The sequence below is a fragment of the Vombatus ursinus genome, unplaced genomic scaffold (assembly GCF_900497805.2).
Source record: "Vombatus ursinus unplaced genomic scaffold, bare-nosed wombat genome assembly UNPS02000580.1, whole genome shotgun sequence".
Taxonomy (NCBI): Eukaryota; Metazoa; Chordata; class Mammalia; order Diprotodontia; family Vombatidae; genus Vombatus; species Vombatus ursinus.
Genome location: NW_020940358.1, coordinates 24,252,978 through 24,275,050, shown reverse-complemented (window position 1 = coordinate 24,275,050; position 22,073 = coordinate 24,252,978). Strand labels below are relative to the sequence as shown.

The 22,073-nt window shown below is 42.7% G+C and overlaps 1 non-coding gene across 1 annotated transcript; it reads left to right on the top strand.

The window, feature by feature from the left end:
* Nucleotides 1–3,412: 3,412 nt before the first annotated feature.
* LOC114036810 lies at nt 3,413–3,519 on the top strand. The gene has a single exon (XR_003568378.1). It is a non-coding gene; the product is annotated as a U6 spliceosomal RNA (small nuclear RNA).
* The last annotated feature ends 18,554 nt before the right edge of the window (nt 3,520–22,073 follow it).

Sequence of the window (22,073 nt, the reverse complement as noted above, 5' to 3'; positions counted from 1 at the left end):
TTGATACTGATAATCAGAGAGAATTTGAAAAAAATAAATTGTCTTTGTGGTGGAGTAGTGTTGGACTTGGAGTCAGGAAGATGCAAGATAGAATCCTGACAAATACATGTTGTATGACCACGGGCAAGTTGCTTAACCTCTCTCAACCTCAGTTTCCTCAGCTGTAAAATGAGGATCATTATGGTACCTGCCTCACAAGGTGGTTGGGAGGATCAAATGAGATCATATATGTAAAATGCTTAGCAATCCTTAAGGCACTACATAAATGGTAGCTATTGTTATTATTATTGTTTAGGAAATCTCGTATAATTTTAACACATGTGAAACACCTTGTTGGAGAAGAGCTTTTAAATTAGCATTTTGCTATACCAATTAAAGTGCTTTTGTACAGTCAACAAACAATAAGCATAGTGAAATCTTGTATGCTATGCCCCCTCAGTCAATATTGTCTATCTAAAAAGATGTCTTGCAGACATTTGCGATAGCTGCTTATACCCTTGGGAATAAGGAGAGTAGAATGGGAAAACAGGCATATGAGTTGGTTAATTATTGATAATTTCTCAATTGCCTGTGATTTCCTCCCCATCCCAAGCATCTAGTAACCTACCTCTTCCAGGTATCTTGAGAACCAATTCCTCAACATCCTCAAAATTGTGTCACTTCCAGTGTAAATCTCGTCTGTCTATACTTGAGTGGCGTTCTTCCCATCTTTGTTTACTTGAACATTTTGTTTACTTAGACATTTCTATTTCTTCAAGCAGCACATTAATTGTGATGTTGAAGTCCAAAGGTGATGACTCCATAGTCATTGATGGAGAAAAGAGTTTGTTACGGAAATTTTGACAGCTCTTTTACATTTTTTTTGTTCTTATTCCAGTATCATCCTTAAGCGCTCTTAGAATGATCTTACTTCACTGGGCATGTTGCCAAGCTCTCTATAAACTTGCTTTCTCTCTCCTCCTTGCTGTTCTCACTACTCCTCTTCTTCTACCATTCTCCTCTATATGATTTTATTAACAAGTTTATGTTCTAAACTCAGTGTTGGTATTGGCTGTCATCTTGCTCCATTTGGCAAAGATATTAAGCTGTTTAAGGTGGTCTCTCTGTTGTGACAGTAAATTTAAATCAGTTTAACTTCCTTAAGAAATGGTAATAGACTATGTCAATGTCTATACTTTTACCCATGTCTTATTTTTTTACCTCAATAGCTTATTTAAATCAGTCAGGCTGGAGGTATTTCAATTGCATACCATATCTTCTCATTTCTGTATCTTTTCATTTTCACCAGGAAGTTCTGATTTTAACCTTTGCTGTCACAAGTTGATAGTTTGACTATGAATAATAGATAGTTGATTAATATGTGAACTCCCACATCAGTAACCAGCTATTTCCTGTTTTTCCTATCTGTTAGAATATCAATTTTTTTTTTCTGATGTTATTGGGGGCTTGTCATGGATAAGACCTTTGAGATAGCTCCTCCCATTTTATGTTAGTTTTTGAAAAGTTGTACTGATACCTTTTGTTTTTATGCAGTAATTGTCTCCCAATGAGCCATTCCTCCATCCCTGAATACTTTTTGTAGTGGGGGGTGGGGCAGAGGGAGGAGGAAGAAACAAGCATTTTTTAATCACCTGCTATGTGTCAGGCACTGTGCTAAGTACTTTACAGATATTATCTCATTTGATCCTCACAACAATCCTGCAAAATAGGTGGTATTATTATCCCCATTTTACAGTTGAGGAAACTGAGGGAGAAAGAGGTTACCTACAGTTACATAGTAAGTGACTGAAACTGCATTTAATCTTGTCTTTCTGACTCCAGGCCCAGCACCCTATCCCCTGTGTCACTTAGTTGCCCACCTACCAACACAGTGATAGAATGTGGCAGTATTCAAATAGATAGAAGCTGACCACATTCCCCACCCATAAGCATCTGCTCTCTGCATCCAATATTGGTCATTATAAATAATCAGTTTAGTGAATGATTTAGCTATTCTCAGCAATACAGCGATCCAAGACAATTCCAAAGGATTTATGATGAAAAATTCTATCCATCCCCAGAGAAAGAAATGATGGAGTCTGAATACAGATTGAAGCATACTTTTTTTACTTTTTTTTTTTTTTGGTTTTTTACTTTGGTTTATGTTTTCATTTACAACATGACTAACATAGAAATATGTTTTGCATGACTACACATGTATCATCTATATCAAATTGCTCGCCTTCTCAATGAGGGGGGTGGGGGAGGGTGAGAGAGAATTTGGAACTCATTTTTAAAAACGAACGTTGAAAATTATTTTTACTTGTAATTGGAGGAAAATAAAATACTAAATAAATAAATAATCAGTTTAGCTTCATTTTAGTTTTTTTTTTCCACCATCATCTCTCCTACCCTCATTTTACAACAAAAGAAACTGAGATTGAGAGTTTAAGTTACTCCCCCATGGTTAACAAAGCCAGTAAGTGGCAGAACTGAATCCCTGGGTGGAGCCTATGTGATTCAAGCCTCTGAGCAATGAATCTGGGGCTCTTTCCACTAAATCCATCTAATATTTATCATATGCTGTTTGGCACCTTTGGGCACATATTCAAGTGTATGAGTATTATCATCCTATCTAAATTGCTGTAAGAACTCTTTGTCTTATGCACCCACATGCCAGGCCCAGGCCTCTGTACACAATAGGTGTACATTAGTTGATTCATTAATCAATACACTCTCCCCTTTACCCACAGCTAGCCATCTGTGTCAATGCAGACTACAAAGAGGAATGTACAGAGGGACGGATGTCATTGGGTCAATAAACATTTATTAAGCACTATTATGTGACAGACACTGTGTTAAGCCCTGGACATACAAGTACAAGCAAAAAAGAAAAACAATCCCTGCCCTCAAGGAGCTTACAATCTAATAAGGGGGAGATATGCAAAAGGAAGCTCAACAGGGGGTAAAGGGGAGAAGGTAGCCAGTAAGGAAGCTTGATGGAGAAGTATAAGAAAGTCAAAAACAGTGTAGAGCCAGGTAAAAAATGAAGAGTTGGCTGACCTGGGCCTCCTCCTTAAGTGGAATGAAATATGGCACAGTGGACAGAGCGCTGGAATTAGAGTCAGAAAGATCTGGGTTCCAAATTCTGTCTTAGACACTTCCTAGTTGTGTCATCCTGGAAAGGCACTTAAACTAGCTTTGCCTCAAGTTTTCTCATCTATAAAATGAGAGGTAGTTGTGATGACCTTCTAAGGTCCTTTCCAGCTCCAAACCTGATTCTTATTCTTGCTTCTGATAAAACAACTCAAAGACCAAGCCTCTGTGGGGTTGTGGATTGGAAGTACTGTATTTGTGGCCAGACAACTGCACTGTTACTCATCAAATCACAGGGAAAATCAAAAGATGTTATAGAAATAAAGAGGAGGTTGCTTGCTTCGGCAGCACATATATTCCAATAAAATTAGAACGATACAGAGAAGATTAGCATGGCCCCTGCGCAAGGATGACACGCAAATTCGTGAAGCGTTCCATATTTTTTGGATGCGCAGCACAAGTCTGGGTGGAGCAGCTCCAAGATCTCTCACTGCGAACGCCCACCTCATTCACAGACACCTCAAGATATTAACAGAACTTCAGAAATGGCTACTCAGCATTGGAGAAAAGAACAACTCCCAGTCTGAAGAAGATTGCATGGAGAGATGGAAAGAAGTGGAGAGCATCCTGAAAAAGAACTCAGACTGGATCTGGGACTGGTCCAGCAGGGCTGAAAAGGGGCCCCCAAAGGACTTTCTTTTTAAGTACCCAAAGCACTTCACCACTCTCAGCATGAGAAACACGAGTGTCATGAAAAAGGGGGGCATCTTCTCAGCAGAGTTGTTGAAGGTTTGTCTCCTGTCACTGCTGCTCTCTCACTTTCTCACCATTGGGTTGGGGATCTACATTGGAAAACGTCTCACCACCTCCACCAGCACCTTTTAGAGCAATGGGGCCAGGAGTTTCACTGAGAAGCAGGCTACTGTCTGAGCATGCAGAATGGTTACTGGAGGAAGTCTGTCTCCATCCATACGTGATGGCTCCTGTGACTTGTGTTCATTTGTTGTGTAAATGTCATGTTCCTAGTTCAGTAGAATGGGAGGATAGACATCTGTATTCATACCCTGGGCATCAGTGTAGGGAGCAGGTCAGACTGATTCACCTCTCCTCTTTGTAGGCTTAGCCCTGAAGTTCTCTGATGATGATCTTTCCTATCCCAATCCTGAGGCTTCCTGGACTTCCATGAAATCCCAAAACTTCCAAGGTCCCCTAAACAGTGGCTATTCCTTTGAACAAGTGAATCATGTCATTTTTAAAAGCATAATGTTTTTTCAAAAAGAAAGAAAGGCACAGTGGATAGAGCACCGGCCCTGAAGTCAGGAGGACCTGAGTTCAAATCTGGCCTCAGACCAAACACTTGACACTTACTAGCTATGTGACCTTGGACAAGTCACTTAACCCCAATTGCCTCACCAAAAAAAAAAAAAAAGAAAGAAAGAAAGAAAGGAGGAGGAATATAGCATTTCAGAACATAAACTATAAAACACAGACCACCAGAGTTGGGAGGGACCTTAGAGATCATGGAGTCCAGTGCCTTCATTTTACATAAGGGGAAACTGAGGCTAAGCCAGAGAATATGACTTGGAAGCAGCTAAAATAGAAAAAGGAGCATTTGAAAGAGAGAAGGAGATTAAGAAACTTCTCTAGGGTCAGTCCCAGGCCAGTATGAAGGAGGGGTTGCTGTAGACTGGACATGTCCCAAGCCTCTGGTCAGAGAGTTCCTTTCACCTTCTATCTGCTGATCACATGTGCCACATTGTTTTCTTTCTCCTGCCTCTCAGTATCCCATCTTCTCTCCGCTAACTCCTCTTGGTCACCATCTATTTCCCCATCTGTCCACAATGATACTGGGGAAGCAGCGCTGCTGGTTCTTCCCCTCCACCCCCACCCATGGTGTTAACTTGTGAAGATAAAGGCTTATTAAACAAGAAAAACATAACCAAAAACTGCTAGAGTTTCCAGCAGTACCCTCACTGCCTGTTCCTGAGTCAGGCCAGAGGCAGCTTTGGCCTCCTCCACAGCCACGTGTCCGTAGACAGAATTGGAATCCACTAGGCAATGATTCACTTGCTCATTCATTCACTTACTCACTCATTCAGTCATTAATCATTCACTCACTTTTTCATTCCATCTTTCATTTATTTGTCCCACTGCAAGGCTTTACTAAACTCCTCCAGTGAGCTCAGCCCTCTGCTAGGTCTTGTGGGGAGCCATAGGCCAACCTTAGCTTCCAGCTCTCAAGGCTTTTCCTACTGATGAGTTTTCAAAGAGCACATCACCATTCCCACCAATCATGATGCCTAAGGTTGACCCCCTCCTCTATGTGCCCACTGACCTATGAGTCACTTGTTTCAAATTCTTGCCCAGTCACTTATCATCCATAGAGATATACTCCAAAATTTCATAAAGGTACCACTAGGCCTCATCCCAAGTGGTGTAATAGAAATAGTTATGAATTTGGAATTGGAGAAACTTTGTTCAAATCCCAGCTCTGCTGTGTGACTCTGGGCAAGTCATTTAACTCCGATTGCCTCAAAAAAAAAAAAAAGAACAAAGCCCAGCTCTGATATTTACTAGCTCTGTGAGCAGAGAAGAGTCATTTCTTCTTCTGTGCTAAGCTTCCTCTCCTACAAGATGAGGCAATTGAGCATAATTATATCTAAGGTTCTGCTAAGCTCAGACTCTATGAACTATGATGCTAGAGCGTTATAATTCAGACAAGGAGACCTGGGAGTGGTCTGGAAAGTCTTCACAGGGTTAGAAAAATTAATCTGGTCTCAGAGTGAAGTTTATGAGAAAACGTTGTGCAAGTAGAAACGTTAAGATTTGGCAACTGATTGGATATATGGGGTGAGGGGGAATGAGGAGTCAAGTATGACACCATATTGCTGTAAAGTAGGTTGTAAAGTAGGGTGACTAGGCTGAGAAAAGAGAAAGGGTATCCTGGGAAGAGGAAACAGTATACAAAGGCTTGAAGGCATGTTTGAGGAAAAGGAAGGATACAGTAGAAAGAATTACTACATTTGGAGTCAGATGAATTAAATAAACCTGTTACTTTTTATCAGTGTGGTTTTGGACAAATTGTTTCATTTCTCTGGGTCTTGATTTCCTTATCTTTCAATTGAGGTGGGTTGGGATAGGTTACTTCTAAGGTCCCTAATAATACCTTTAAATCCTGTGAAAAATGAATAGGGTATAGGTTCATAGTATTTAGAGTGAGAATGAGAGCATCTAATCCAGCCTCAATTTGTAGATTGGGTAGAAAGAGAGTTTAAGCTAATTGCCCAAAGTCACCCGGGTAGTGAATGGCAAAGCCTAGACTCAAACCCAAGTCTTCTGACCTCAAGCTCAGGGCTCTTTCCACTATACAATTAACTAGTTTGATCAGAATGTAGAGATACATGTAGTAGAGCAGAGAGACATGATTCCAGCAAAGAGACATTAACATCAGATGTTTGGCATCCAAGGCATAAATTCAGGGCTGTGCAGTCGTCATGCAAGCCTTACCTGGCCAATGACTTCAGTCTGCTGTCCTGCTGTCCAGGGAAAGGCTTTTCCCAAAGCACAATGATCTCAGGATTCCCAGTCCCCACAAAGAGGAATAATGGATCCCATCAATGTTTCATTGAAACTAAAGGAGCAGAAAGTCCTGCTTCCTCTCCCCCTCTTCCCCTCCAAGATGCTGGGGGCTTAGGATGGCTGGGTTATTCAGGCCCCAGACTCTAAACCTTTTAGCAACCATCCTACCTCCTCCTAAATGGCCAACAATAAACTTTCCAAGAAAGACATTAAACTTTGCAAATCCTAGAGCAGAGAGGCAGAACAGCTGGAAACCAATGATACGTGAGACCTGCATCAGGTCCTGACCTAATGCTGGGGCTAAATTCCCCAAAGCTCACAAACCGAACAGCAGAGCCCAGATCGTGTCTCACTAAGGCAAAGCTTCCTTCTAGATGTGTTTCCAGGGCCTGCCTCTTCCTCCCTGACCTGACTCAACATCTGACAGGGAGAGGAAGAGCAGGAGAGCTTAATGGATTTCTGGACACCAGCTGGCCTTCCCTGGCCTTCTCATAAATCTCACATGGCCTTATGGGAATCAGCCTTGGGCCACTACAATCTAAACAAGCAGCCATTATGAGGTAGTGGGAGGCAGAAAGAGGACAGTGTTAGAAATCAGGACATGGTCCCACCCAAAGCACCAGTCTCAAGTCTTGTATTAGCCCTGTTTGGGAAATTGAAGGCCTATTTCCAGACATCCCTTTCAACACTTCCTTAGAAGAAACAAACCTTTGAATTAACCATCTAAATATCTCTTTGTCCTTTATTTAGAATCTTAGGATCTTCTCACCTTACCTTTGATTAAGCCCTTTAAAGCTGGCAAAGTGTTTTTCCTCCAAGTGACCCTGTGAGGCAGATAGAGCAAGGATCATTAGCCCAAGATAATTATTACAAGTCCTTCATCTAACCTGTCAGGCTGGCTATCAGAGATAAGGATAGGGATTGGGACTGGGATTTTGTATGTATAGGGGACTCCCAGGTGAAGATATGCCCTCCACTTAAACATAGAAGCATATGTTCCACAACTTCCAGTATCAGAGAAGTACCTAGAACACTGAGAGGTCACGTGACTTGTCCACAGTTACACAGCTAGTACATGCCAGGGTAAGGGCTTGAATTTGTCTTCCTGGCTCCAAGGCTAGCAGGGTAACCATTAATGCCATGATGTCCATCATATTCTCTTATAATTACAGAATTCTAAAATCACACCATGCAACTCATGCAGGCTCAGGATTTCTAGATGCTTTTTAATCCAACCTCAACTAAATTTCACCCAAAGAAAAATTATGTTCCAGTCAGTCAATTGGTCAGCCAATTTTGGTCATTTATTAAGCACCACCCAACCCAGGTTCTGTGCTGTGTTGGAGATACAAAGATAAAAGACAGTGCCTGCCCTTAAGGAGCTTACAATCTAATGGGGGAGATAACATGAAAGCAGCTATGTACAAATAAACTACATACAGGATAAATTAGAAATCATCCAAATCAGTTCCCTGGATGTTCCCTAGAACTCCAGAACCCTCCATTCCCACCTCTATGCCTTTACTTTTGCTATTATCTCCACCTGGAGTACACATGGTTTTGAAACCTGTCACCCTGATGGACTGCCTTGTAATACTCCCACTTATCATCATCCCTTTAACACTTTTAAAGTTAAGAAAATGTACCTCCCTACCCTCTGTGTAGGGATGGGGAACTATGGGCTTAGAATACAGCCCATGCTATTGACGAGATTTAAAGAGTAGTCAACGAGAAACCCATTATCTCAAGGACCACTTAAAGACACTTTGAGATTCAAGTAGGCTGGTCAGTGAAATACTGAAACTAACCGGGGGTCCCCCAGCCCCCTGGGCTGAACAATGGAATAACAATAATAATAGATAATGTCCGAAACTCTGAACTACTGTCCCTGGTTACCTCATCTCCCTGCCCATAGCAGGTTTTACTCTACAAGAATCCCTAGCCTCTCCTGGCTACTGGGCATCTTCCTTAATCGGAGGGTGTCCCTCTTAAGGAGCATTTCTCTTAGTGGACATCTCCCTTAAGGACCCATCTCCCTCAAGCTAGAGTCTCCCTTAAGCTGGGGTCTCCCTTGATAGGAATTTCCCTTTAGCGGGAGGTGTCCCCCTTAAGCAGCCAGCTCCCTTGGGGGCTGCCCCCTCTCCCTTGAGGGCTGCCACCCCTCCTTAAGCGAGGCCTCCCTTGAGCTTTGTTTCCCTTAAGAGGCAGAGGAGCCTGCTTGGTGTGTTGCGTTATCCAAAATAAATACCTTTACTTAATTTGGAGACAGCCTGATCAAATTCTTTCAAAATAACCTTGCACCCCAACATTTTGGGGTGCCCCTCAAACTTCTTGCTATCAGACACAGTACATGTGTTTGGATGATTTTTCTGAGCTGCTTTTTTTCTAAAATTTTTAGGGATGGTTCCCTGGATAGGAAAGTGGGAGGAATAGATTTGGAAATGAAGGTGTCATAAAAACAAAAGATAGAATTAATTTTCTTGTGTGCATGTGGTATGTGCATGTACTCATGTGTGTGTTGGGGGAGGGGGGTACTGGTCATCCAAACGGAGAATAAGTGAGTTTTAGGCCCTTTCTGAAAGTAAATTTCCATAGAGGACAAAAAGCAAGAGAGCTCTGGGAGCCTGGGGGAAGGGTGGAGGGAATCAAGAAAGGTCTCTGAGTTCCTAAGACTTTCTGGGTGACATGTTAACTTTTCAGATAAGGCCATTATCTAGACTTTTCCTCTGCCTTTCTGGGAAATTGGAATGTGTTGAATTTTTTCTCTGTGGTGTTTTGGTTTTGTTTTTATTTTGTTCTTTTCTCAGCCTGGTTTTGGTTTGGATTGGCCCCTTGCGCTTCCTGGCGATCTTTGGTCCAGGCAGGTCATTCCCTCTTTCATGACTGCACGTCCCTCCTTCCTGCCCCTGACTAGTCTCCTCTATCTCCCTGCTCTGCTCTCCCCAATCTTCAGAGCACTCCAAATCTGGTTCAAAGACGCCGGCATCCTGACCTGCCCTGGCAAAACCAGCTCTGACTGGACAGAACCAGAGGCCATGCTGCCCAACAGGGTGACATACATAATGCCAAGGAGGTCAGGAGGATAGGACTGTAAAAAGCCAGGCTTGGGAAGAGAGAGGGAATCAAAGGCCTGGGAGAATCATCTAGGAACTGTGAATGATTTTCTAGTGAGCTCTCCAGCCTTCTTCCATCCCCATAGTCCAATGGTTCTTCACCTTGTTGTATCAGACCCCTCTGACAAGTCTAGTGAAACCTAGGGACCTCTTCTCAGAATAATGGTTTTTAAATAATTGAAGAAAGTGCTAAATTTCAGTTAGAAGTTAATGAAAATGTGAGGAATGCTAACAGTTTGGTTCCCACAGAATTGATAAGAAAACACTACGGGGGAGATTAGGTTATTGATTCCAGGCTTTCTGGCTCTCCCCTCCTTTTTTCTTACTTTCCTGCTGAACCAACAGTTCCCTGTTTGGCACCTTTTTGCAAACCTTGTTGCTGGGGAAAAGTTTCCTGCTTAGACTGTGAGCTCTGAAGCCCAGACAATGGGAAGAAGAGCTAGTGGGAGGGTGGGGACTCCGCCCTAGGGTCTACATAAACTGGCTTTGATCTTCACTCCCTCCAACACCCTGGCTGGAGCCATCTTGAGCGAATGCTGGGTGTGTCCTTTCTCATGAGAAAGCAATAAAACTCGTTTTTGCCTTTCTTAAGAAAAAGTCTCTGATTTGATTATTTTGGGGGTCACAAACACCCCACACAGTTATTTTTTCCTCATCCAAATTCACACAACCCTGATATGCATCCATGTACTTTAGGTTAAGAAGCTGAGCCATAGATCCTCCAGGCCTGGAAGGCCACTGCTAAGGTCAGCTTAGCCAGATCCTGCTTCTGGGCAGGACTGAGCCTACAGGGGTGGGGAACCTGCTCAGGTGCAGCCTTTTGACTGAATCCAAGTTTTACAGAACAAATCCTTTTATTGAGGGGATTTGCTATGGGAAATTTGGATTCAGTCAAAGGGCCACACTTGAGAACCTAGAGGGCCACATTTGGCCTCAAGGCCACACAGGTAGGTGGGTTTCTATCCTACTTTCAGCCCCACCACGGATACCGTGTCTCCTTTTGGAATGGTGTTCTCCTTTCACATCTTCCACGGGGAACAGGACCTTGGAGGCCCCGACAGGTTTTAAGACTCACAGCCTCCTCTGTAATTCCAGCCAGTCTCCTCATTGCAGTAACACAGGGACTCATGGAAAAAGTGAACTTCTGTAGTTTCCATTCCAATCCTACCACTGGCAGGGAAACCTTGGCTGTAGCCAGACTCTCAGAAATCACTAAAAAGCGGCTTAGGAGAAAAACATTTCCACTGCATTCCTGTGCTCGGAAGGGTCTCTATGTATGCTTGGCACAGGCATGAGTGCATACAGGAAACTGAGAAAGTACACGTGTGAGAAAGGCAGTGTGCATCTACCAGAAGCCAAGTATGTGCAAACAAGGGCTCCTTGTGTGTGGAGACAGAGGGACATGCCTAGGGAGGGGAAGGGAATCCATCTTCTTCATAGGACCCTGTGCACTCTTGTGGATCCCAGATCTGTCAGTCTCCCTCTTTCACCTCATAATAAAGTCCTGTCATTCGCATAAGAAAGAAGTACTGAAAGTCATTTAAACACTCTGAGCCTCAATTTCCATGTCTATAAAATGGATACAATTATACCTGGACTGCCTACCTTACAAGGTTATGATAGGGGATAAAATTTTATTTATACATATTTTGTATTTATATGTGTATATATGTATGTATATATGTATGCCTGTGTGTATGTGTGTGTGTACATATATATTTATATACACACACATATATAGTACAGGAATGGGGAACCTGGGGCCTTGAGGCCACATGTGGCCTTCTAGGTCCTCAAGTGTGGCCTTTTAACTGAGTCCAAGTTTTACAGAACAAATCCTTTCATTGAGGGGATTTGTTCTATGAAGTTTGAATTCAGTCAAAGGACCGCGCTTGAGGACCTAGAGGGCCACATGTGGCCTCCAGACTGCAGGTTCCCCACCCAGCCTGATGTAGTGTTTTGTAACCTTAAAGCATATTAGTAATATGACTCATTATTTATTATTAAAAAACAAAAAAGAAAGAAGTACTGAGTTACTACTATTTTTGCAGTCCCATATTGGGCTATATAGAAGAACAGGCAGACTCAGTGCAATGGAAAGAACACTTGACTTTGGAGTCAGAAGACCAGGGTTCAAATCCTACCTGTTACTTCCTACATGTATCACCTTAAACAAGTTGTTTACTTTCTCAGTCTCAGGTCATCCTCTGCACAGTGAGGGGCTCCGGCCCTACACCCTTTCAGGGCCTGTTAGTCTCTACAATCTCCAATCCCATGACCCTATCCCAGTTCTCAGAGAGCTGCTGTTATTATAGGGAAGTGTTCTGGGTAACACCCAGCATGGAAGGCTGGGCAAACTGGATGAGAATGGGAAACCGAGGTTCCCACTTCCCTCCCTCTCACTCTTCTTATCTCAGGGCCCAGCAGAAAGTAGAGGTTGGGTGTGGCGGACTGCCCTCCAGGAATGCATGGGCCCTGACCATCTGACTTCAGTGAGTGACAGCTGGGGCTTTAGGCCTAGCTCTGCCCCTTACTAGCTGTGTGACCTTGGGCAATTTATTCCTCTCTGCTCCTCAGTTTCCATATCTATAAAATGGGCATAATAATGTGTACCACCTGCCTTACAAGGTGGTCAGAAGATTAAATGAGATAACATATTTGAAATGGTGTTATGTAAATGTCAGCCACTGAGAGGTCCTGTGGTCAATGCAGTGAACGCTGGACACTGGACATGGAATCAGGAAAACCTAGGTTCCAATCCTGTCTCAGATGCTGACTAGCTGCGCGTCCCTGACCTGGTTCACCCTCAGTTTGTTCCTCTCTGAAATGGGAATAATAGTGGCACTTGAAGGATTGATGTGAGGATCAAAAGAGTTAATGGATGTAAAGTATTTTGTAAACTCTGAAGTTCTGTGTAAATGTCAACTATTATTATTGTTCTTAGTTCTAAGACTACCTTTCCTTCTCCCCTTGAAATACTCTATAGAGTTCAGTCAAGTGGGCTGTTCTTCATGCCTGGAATGCTCTCCCTCTTCACCTCTGCCTCTTAACACTCCCCAGCCTCCTTCAGAGCTCAGTTCAAATGCCACCTCCTCTAATAAGCTTTCTCTGATTCCCCCCAGCTTCCAGTTCTTCCCCTACCCCCTAGCAATTACTTTGTGTTTAATTTTTATATATTTTTGTTGTTGTTCAGTCATTTCAGTCATATCTGACTCTTCGTGACCCCTTTTGGGGTTTTCTTGGCAGAGATATTGAAGTGGTTTGCCATTTCCTTCTCCAGTTCATTTTACAGATAAGGAAACTGAAGCAAACAGGGCTAAATGCCCAGGGTCACACAGTTAGTGTCTGAGGCTGGATTTGAACTCAGGTCTTCTTGACTTTAGGTCCAACACTCTATCCACTGTGCCTCCTAGCTGCCCTCTTTTACATATTGCATGTATGATAAACTTTTCCGTGTGTTGTTTCTTCCAATAGAATGTAAGCTCCTTGAGGGCAGGGATTATTACCTTTTTGTCTTTGCAACCCCAGTGCCCAGCACAGTGCCTGGTACATATTACTCAATGAACACTTGGTGAGTGATAGATTGATCCATCACAAGGTTGTTGTGAGGATAAAATGAGATAATCTACAAAGAGGCTTTGCCAAGCTTAAAACACTAAGTAAATAGGAGTTGTTATATTTTTGTCATTGCTTTTGGAGTGCTCTCCTCGACAGCATCAGAGCCAGAGCCAATGTGGGGAACATAGGATTGAAACATAGGGGTCTTTGGATTCAACCTTCTCCTTTTATAGAGAAAAATATCGAGACCTACAGAAGGAATTGACTCATCCAGGGTCACACAGCAAGTTATTGGCAGAATAATTCTCAGGGAACAGGAAATGGAGAGCAGGTTGATACTTTTTTAAAGCCTGCTGAGGCAGTTTCTAGCAGCCCAGAGCCTCCACCAGATGGGCAGTGTCTGAAATGATTCTATTGATTTCCGTGCCTGATATGGCTGGGATCACTGGGTCTGCCCTGCCTGAGAGTAACAAGGGCCAGAACCTAGGAGAAATACCCATACTGATTAATTTACCGCCTCTCGCTCACCTGGAACTGGCAGATTGTATCTAGGAGCCAGGAACAGGCCTTGAACCCCCTGTGCCCCATTTGAAGGAGAAAGTATTTAGCTGCCAAGAACTTGGAGCATGAAGACCAAGGCTGGGGGCTTTTTTCAGTTGTTATTATTTAAAGTAAATCATCCTAGATAATCTCTAAGGTTCCTTCCGAGTCTAAATTTTATAATCCCATGATCTGGAAACAAGGAGCTTGGGTGCAGCGTGGGCCAGAAACTGCTTTTGAGTTGTGACCAATAGGAAAACACATACCACCTGGGTCTGTGAAGGAGAGAAATATGTAGTAAGTCTGGAAAGGGAATTTAGAGGCAAGTTGTAGGGGGTTTTCATAGTAGGTGCTATTATTATGCCCACTTTACAGATGAGGAAACTGAACCTGAGTAAGCCTCACTGGGTAATGACTTACCCAAGGTAATACAAGTAACCAACGCAGGATTTGAACCTAGATAATCCTGATTCCAAGTCCATCTTTTCACTACCCATACTGCCTCTCAGGATGTATATAGTAAAAAAAAAAAAATGTATATAGTAAAAGGCGCTTTAAATACGTTATCTCATTTGATCTTCACAAGGTAGGTGGTACAGTTATGATCTCTACTATGTAGAGGAGGAAACTGATGGAGGAATGGGGAGGATGAGAATTAGGATGAGGCTGGGCATTGTGAAATAGATAAGATGTATCCTTGGCATCTCCTCATCCCCTGCCCCCATCATTAGCCTTTCTGGATCTCCTTCTTCCTGTTAGAATCTCGGAGTCCTAGCATATTGGAACTAGAAGGGACACGAGGGCACAGATCACCTGATGCCAGAGCTGGAATGGTTCTTAGTGATCATTTAATTCAACTCACTCATTTCACCAATGAAAAAACCAAGGCCTAGAAGGGAGGAGTGACTTCCTCTGAGGTCATACAGATCTATAACATTTGTGGTTATTATTAATATGTATTCATGGCTACAACTGACTAATGAGTTTCCTCTCCCAGATAACAATAATAATAACAATAACTTATGATACTCTACAGTTTACAAAGCTATGTGACTTTGGACTTCTATGTGCCTTGGTTTCCTCCTCTGTAAAAGGAGAGGGTTCTAGGCACCTTTTCAACCATTCCATGTCCTACAGAGTATGGCATAGGGGTGAGATCACAGGAACTGGGGTCAGAGGGTCTGTATTCCAAGCTCAGGTCAGGCCTTAGGGCCTGGTGACCTGGGGCAAGTCATTTGATTTCTCTGGGCCTTGATTCCCTCCCCTGTAAAATTATCTCAACGGCCCTTTCCAGCTCTCAAGCCTATGACCTATGTGTTCTAGGGAACCTCCCAGCTCTGACCTCTGATTTTTTGGATTCCGCTAGAATAACATCACCATCAGCCTCCTCCCTGGGTTGCTGCACCCACCAGCCATTGCTTGACACGTAGTTTCTATGGGAAAACAGGGAGTTGGCCTCAGCTCAGAGGGGCCTGCCTTATCTCTTGCCTGCCTGGAATGATCTGTGGGGGAGCTATCGTTCTGTGGGTGGGTGATTTCCAAACGATGTTGTGAGCAGGCACTGAACAAAAACACAGAGATCACGGCCCCGGCCCTCGCCCTTTTGCCATGTGAGAGATTCCTTCATGAAGTCCTTTTTACCTCATAGAGGGCAAACAGCTTGGTGGGAGGTTGGGGGGGAAGAAGAGAAATGCAGGGTACAGACAATAATCTGTAGACAGGGCGGGTGGGTGGAATACCCGAGCTGGCCAGCCTTAGACTTCGTCACATAATAGCTACCGTCCTTTCTGTAACAGACTGAATTTCTTTGGGGACTTCAAACAGCTGGATTCTCTCCTGAGCTTCCTTGTGGCTGGAACATATCAGAACCTTTTTCTTAGTCAAAAATGACGTATGAAATGACGGGTTCTCCATTTCCCCCCAGCGCTAAAAGACACCGTTACATCCTGTCTCTAACAGTACGTCAGTGTGTGACTTTCAGACAAGTCATTTTCTCCCTTTGGTCCTCTGGATCACCTATATATTCATTTGCCTGTTGTCTCCTCCGTAAGACAGTGAGCTCTGAGAGGACAGGAATTGTCTTTTGACTTTCTTTTTATCCCCAGTACTTGGCACAACACCTGTCAAATGTTGTTGTTCAGTCATGTCCTATGCTACATGGGGTTTTCTTGGCAAAGATACTGGAGTGGTTTGCTGTTTCCCTCTCCAGTGTGTCTCCATTTTACAGATGAGAAACTGAGGCAAATAGGGGGTAAGTGACTTGCCTAGGGTCATTCAGACAGTAAGTGTCTCAGGCCAGGTTCAAACTCAGATCTTCCCGACTCCAGGCCCAGTGCTCTATCCATTGGATCACCTGCACATGGAATAATAGGTGCTTAATAAATGCTTGTTGATTGACCAACTGAAAGTACACTGAATGGAGTGGTGGAAGACCTAGGATCAAACACCAATTCAGCTGCTAAGATTGCTCTGTGATTTTGTACCATTTACAGACACACACATACCCATGGGCCTCAACTTCCTCTTCTGTAGAATGATATGATTGAACTCAGTGATCACAAATACTCCATCTAACATTTTCAAACTCCAGGAACTCTCCCATTGATATTATGAGGAATGAAATGCAAAGAAATCAATTGGAAAAAGTAGTACATGTCACATGAGCTTGTTGATGGAGACCAAACCTGTGAGTTTATGGGTGTAGGGAACTCCCAGTGAGGATATGCCTACTAAGAGAGTAGCACCTGCTTTGTAACTTACGCCCATACAGAGTTTCTTGGAGCTCAGAGAATGGTAATTTGTCATAATTCCTGGATGACAGGGTCACACAGCCAGTGTGTGTCAGAGATATTGGTTTTTTTGTTTTTGTTTTTGTTTTTGTTTTTTTGTTTTTGTTTTTCGGTTTTTTTTAAGGCAATTGGGGTTAAGTGACTTGCCCAGGGTCACACAGCTAGCAAGTGTCAAGTGTTTGGTCTGAGGCCGGATTTGAACTCAGGTCCTCCTGACTTCAGGGCCGGTGCTCTATCCAATATGCCACCTAGCTGCCCCTGTCAGAGATAATGCTGTTGTTTGTTCTTCCTTCTCAAAGAGGACCAAGATGTCAGGGAGGTGATGCCAAGACATGCAAGTGAATTGGATTTAAGTGAAGGAGGGCTGTGCAAGGTCACCAGCTTCACTTTCTCCTCTGGGGCCATCTGCGTCCAGTGGCCAGATATGGATCAGGACGACTAGAGATGGCCCTGGATACAGTGGGGGAGCTTGACCTTTTAAAACTAAGGTTTTTAACGGGTCTCACTTTAACTGAGGCAACGCCAGCTAGTGATTGAGGCTTAATAAAAATGAGGCAAAGAATGGCTTCTTTATCTAATCCAAAAAAAAAAAAAATCTGATCTGGGAGGGAAAGACCCTCAGGGTTTCTGGTCAAAACTGGGCCCAGATCTTCCTGACTCTGAGGTCAGCTATCTATCCACTATATTAAGAGGCTATTACCAATATGACAATCTCTTACCTGTGCATGGCATTTTATTCTTGATAAGGAGCTTTGAAATCTATTCTCTCGTTGGATAGTGGTTTGTTGAATTGATCCTCCCACCATCTCTGGGGGTAAGTAGGATAAAATGTAAATTTCTTGAGGGCAAGGGCTGTTTCACTGTTGTCTTGGTGAGTGAAAGAAGTGTTACACTAGAGTTCCAGAGGATAGGGAACTATAAAAGATTCACTTAAGGCTGGATTTGGATGGAAGCTTTGGGAATCCTCTGGAGATGGGGTGGGAATAATTGCGAAAGCACAGAGAATTCTGGCTGATCGGTCATCAGCAAGGGTACCTCCCAAAATTAATGCCTGAGGCCTAAAGGCTGGATCCCTGCCCTGAGCCTCTGTGATCCAAGCACCAGCACTACCACTTCCTAGCTGTGTCTTCAAGTTTATCCTGCTTTCCTCTCGCCTTTGCACTGTCTCTAATGACCTGGAACAGTATAGAGACAGGACCTCCGCCCAGCCCAGGGCATACACTTCAGCTGTTCCCTCAGAACTGCCCTGGTCCTCCATCAGCTTGAGGACTGGCTTCAATTCCGTCAGTGCATTAGGAGAGACGTTGACAGACGAACGCAGGACCAGAGACGTTTCCTCGGAAATAGTGAGGCATCTAGAAATTAGAACAAATGAGAATCAGGTGGAAAAACGGAGAAAGCTTTTTCCAGCCTCCCAGGAGGAGGCTAGACCTGAGATGATCATTTCTGGCCTCCCATTCCTGCAGTGACACACCAGCTCCCTCTTTGGTCAGGCCAATCTACTTCCTTGCCTCGATTTCCCCATCTTGCAAATATGGCTCACGAATGTCATGCCCTTAGAGCAAGAGTTCTTAACCTGGAGTCAGTCAGTGAATCTGTTAGCATTTATTAAGTGCCAAATACTCGTCAGGCACCGTACTAAGCTCTGGGGATGCAAAGGAAAGCAAATAATAATAATCATAATAATAATAATTACCGATCTCAAGGAGCCCACAGTCTATCGAGGAGACACCACACACACAAAAACTACATACAAACAAAATATACATAAATTGGAGCTAGTCTCAGAGGGTAGGCACGGAGATTAAGTAGAATTGGAAAAGCCTCTTGGGGAAGGTGGGCCTTTAGCTAAGACCTGAAAAAATCCAGGAAGGCAGGAGGTGGAGATGAGGAGGGAGAGTGTTCCGGGCGTGGAGACGGGCAGAGAAAATGCTCGAAGGCTGAAGATGAAGTGTCCTGTGGGAGGCACAGTAAGGAGGCCAGTGTCACCAGATCCCAGAGCACGTGGAAGGGGAGAACAATGTAAGAAGACTAGAAACGTAGAAAGGAGCCAGGTTATGAAAGGCTTTACAAACTAAGCAGACACTGTGTGATGAACAACTGTGAGTGACTTAGCTCTTCTCGGCAATGCAATGATCCAAGACAATTCCAAAAGACTCATGATGGAAAATGCTAAACACATCCTGAGAAAGAACTATGGAGTCTGAATGCAGATTGAAGCATACTATTCTCATTTTTTTTTCCTTTCTTGTGGTTTTCCCCTTTTGTTCTGATTCTTTCACAACATGACTAATGTGGAAGTGTTTAACACGATTATAAATGTATAACCTATATCAGATTGCTTGCTGTCTTGGGAAGGGGGGAAGGAAGGGAGGGAGGGAGAAAAATTTGGAACTCAAAATCTTACAAAAATGAATGTTGAAAACTATTTTTACATGTAATTGGAAATAAATACTACTAAATGTTAAAAAAAAAAAAAGCTAAGCAGAAGATTTTATATTTGATCCTGGAGGTACAGGGTGCTACTGGAGTTGACTGCGGAGTGCAGGGGGTGACATGGTCAAGATCAATTTGGCAGGTGAATGGAGGATGGATTGCAATAGGGAGGAACTTGAGGCAGGGTACTGCCAGTGGAATATTCAATAGTCCAGGCATGAGGCAATGAGGGCCTGCACTAGGATGATTTCAACATCAGAGGAGAGATGGAAGCAAATGCCCCCAAAGACTTTACAAAAAATAAAAATGATTGGACTTGACAATTAATTGAATATGAGGATGAGAATGAGGGTTCAAGGATCAAATCTAGATTTCCAGCCTTAGTGACTGGAAGGTTGATGGTATCCCAGTCAGTTATAGGGAAGTTAGGAAGAGGGGAAGTTTTTTTGGGAGGGGAGAAAGATAAGTTCAGTTTTAAACATGCCAAGTTTAAGATGTTTTTGGGACATCTGATTCCAGATGTCTAATAAGCAGTTGGAGATTTGAGACTGGAAGCTAGAAGAAAGGTTAGGGCTGGACAAGCAGCTCTGGGAGTCATCTGTAGAGAGATGATAATTGAAACTGTGAGAACTAATGAGATCACCAAGAAAAAGAGTATAGAGGGAAAAGAGAAAAGGGCCAGGGAAGAGACTTGGGGGGAGTCGCCCTATGGTTGTTAGCATGTGTGACCTGGATAAATACCCAACAAAAGAGACAGAGAAGGAGTGGTTAGGTAGTAGGAGAACTAGGATATACCAGTGCCATGAAAATCTAGAGAGAAGGGAGGATCAAAGGTCCTTGAACCTATTCCTTTAAAAACTTGATAATTGTATTTCAGTATAATTGGTTTCTCTAGTAATCCTATATATTTTATCGTATGCATTTAAAAACATCATTCTGAGGAGTCCAAAGGCTTCATCAGACAGACAAAAGGGTCCATGACACAAATAAAGTTAAAACCCCCTCTTAGAGACTTATGGCTAATTAAATGGATCTGGAATGAACCAGGTGCCGGGAGATATTTAAGTCACTGGGGGGACCTGGGAGTAAAATTCTTAGAAAGGATTTGTCTCTGGACCCTTGTAACCTTCTACTGGCAGCATGGTAGTGGAAAGAAGGTTGACCTTGGAGTTAGGGAGACCTGGGATCAAACCCAAGTTCCAATATTCTATGTAACTGTAGACAAATCTTGGCCTCTTTGAGCCTCAGTTTCTTCCTCTGCATTTGAAGGGTAATAGGAACTACCACATAGGGTTTTTGTGAGGCTTAATGAGATAACTTACATAACATGAGGCAGAGAGAAGATTTAGATGATAGGTGTTTCCAAGTGTTTCATAGTTCATAGATTTAGAGCTGGAGGGGACTTTAGAGATCATCTAGACCAACCCCCTAATTTTATTGTTGAGGAAATTTAGGGAAAGAGAAGTAAAAGTGACTTTCCATCCATAGGCATTGTCAGAGCCAACAGCTGAATCCACGTCCTCTGATTACAAATCCAGAGCTCTTTCCACTGTACTATGTTTCCTCTGATTGGAAGAACTGCTATATGGAAAATGGATTTGACTTGGCCCCAGAGGAGGTCAAAAGTTGACAGAGGCAGATTTTGACTCACTATCAGGAAATACAATTAAAGCTGTTCAAAAGTAGAATTGGCTGCCTTAGAAAGTAGTGAGTTTTCTCCCACCAGAAGTCTTTAGGTCACATTTAGGAAGACAGTTTGTTAGGGATATTGTAGGGGGGATTCCTGTTTCAGTTGGGACTAGACTGGATCATCCCTGACTTGCCTCCCAGCTCTGAGATTATGATGATATGATGTGATGGTATGAGCTCACAACCCAACCTTCTCACTGTGTGTCATTCATCGAAGTCTTCTGACAACACGGTCTTGAGCTCTGCTTTGAAGAGAAAAGAGGGTTATCAGTTGGACCCATATATGCAATAATATTTATAGCATTTTTTTCATGGTGGCAAAGATTTAGAAACTGAAGCGGTGCCCCTCAACTGTGGAATGGCGGGATAATTTATGGTTAGTGAACATGCTATAAGAAATGATGCAGGAGATGGGTTCAGAGAAACCTGGAAAGATGTGTATGGACGGATGCAAAGTGAAGTGAGCAGAACCAGGAGAACAATTTATACAATAACAACAACATTGTAAAGACAAATGACTCTGAAAGACTTAGGAACTCTGATCAACACAATTCCAGATAAACTCATGATGAAACATGCTACTCAACTCCTGACAGAAAGGTGATGGACTCAGAGTACAGACTTAGATACATACACATAGTGAATATTGTATATGTATATATACATATATACATGTTGTATATATGTATGTGTGCATATAAATGTGCATGTGTATATTTGTGTATACATACATGTATATATACAAATATATATGAACATACATATATATATTGGATGTGGCTAATGTGGTCATTTGTTTTCCTTGATTATATAAGTCTGTAATGGATTTTGTTTTTCTTGTTTTATCCATGGAAGATAAGAGGGAAGGTCAAAGGGAGAGAATTCGAGCTGAAAATAAAATAAAATTGAATTTATAAAACAATTATAAATACCTTTTGAATGAATGAATGAGGTTTTCTGAGAACCTGCAGTTTTATCTGAAAGATCAAAGAATCATAGAATCTGAGTTAAAAGAGGCCTCACAGATTTCAGATGAAGAAATCAAAACTATCTATAGTCATATGAAAAAATGCTCTAAATCATTATTGATTAGAGAAATACAAATTAAAACTATTCTGAGGTACCACTTCACATCTATTAGATTGGCTAATATGAAAAGGAAAATGATAAAAGTTGTAGGAGATATGAGAAATTGAGACACTAATGCACTGTTGGTGGAGACGTGAACTGATTCAACCATTCTGGAGACTAAAGATAAATCACAGATTTTAAAAGAGGGGGGGCACTGGGAGGA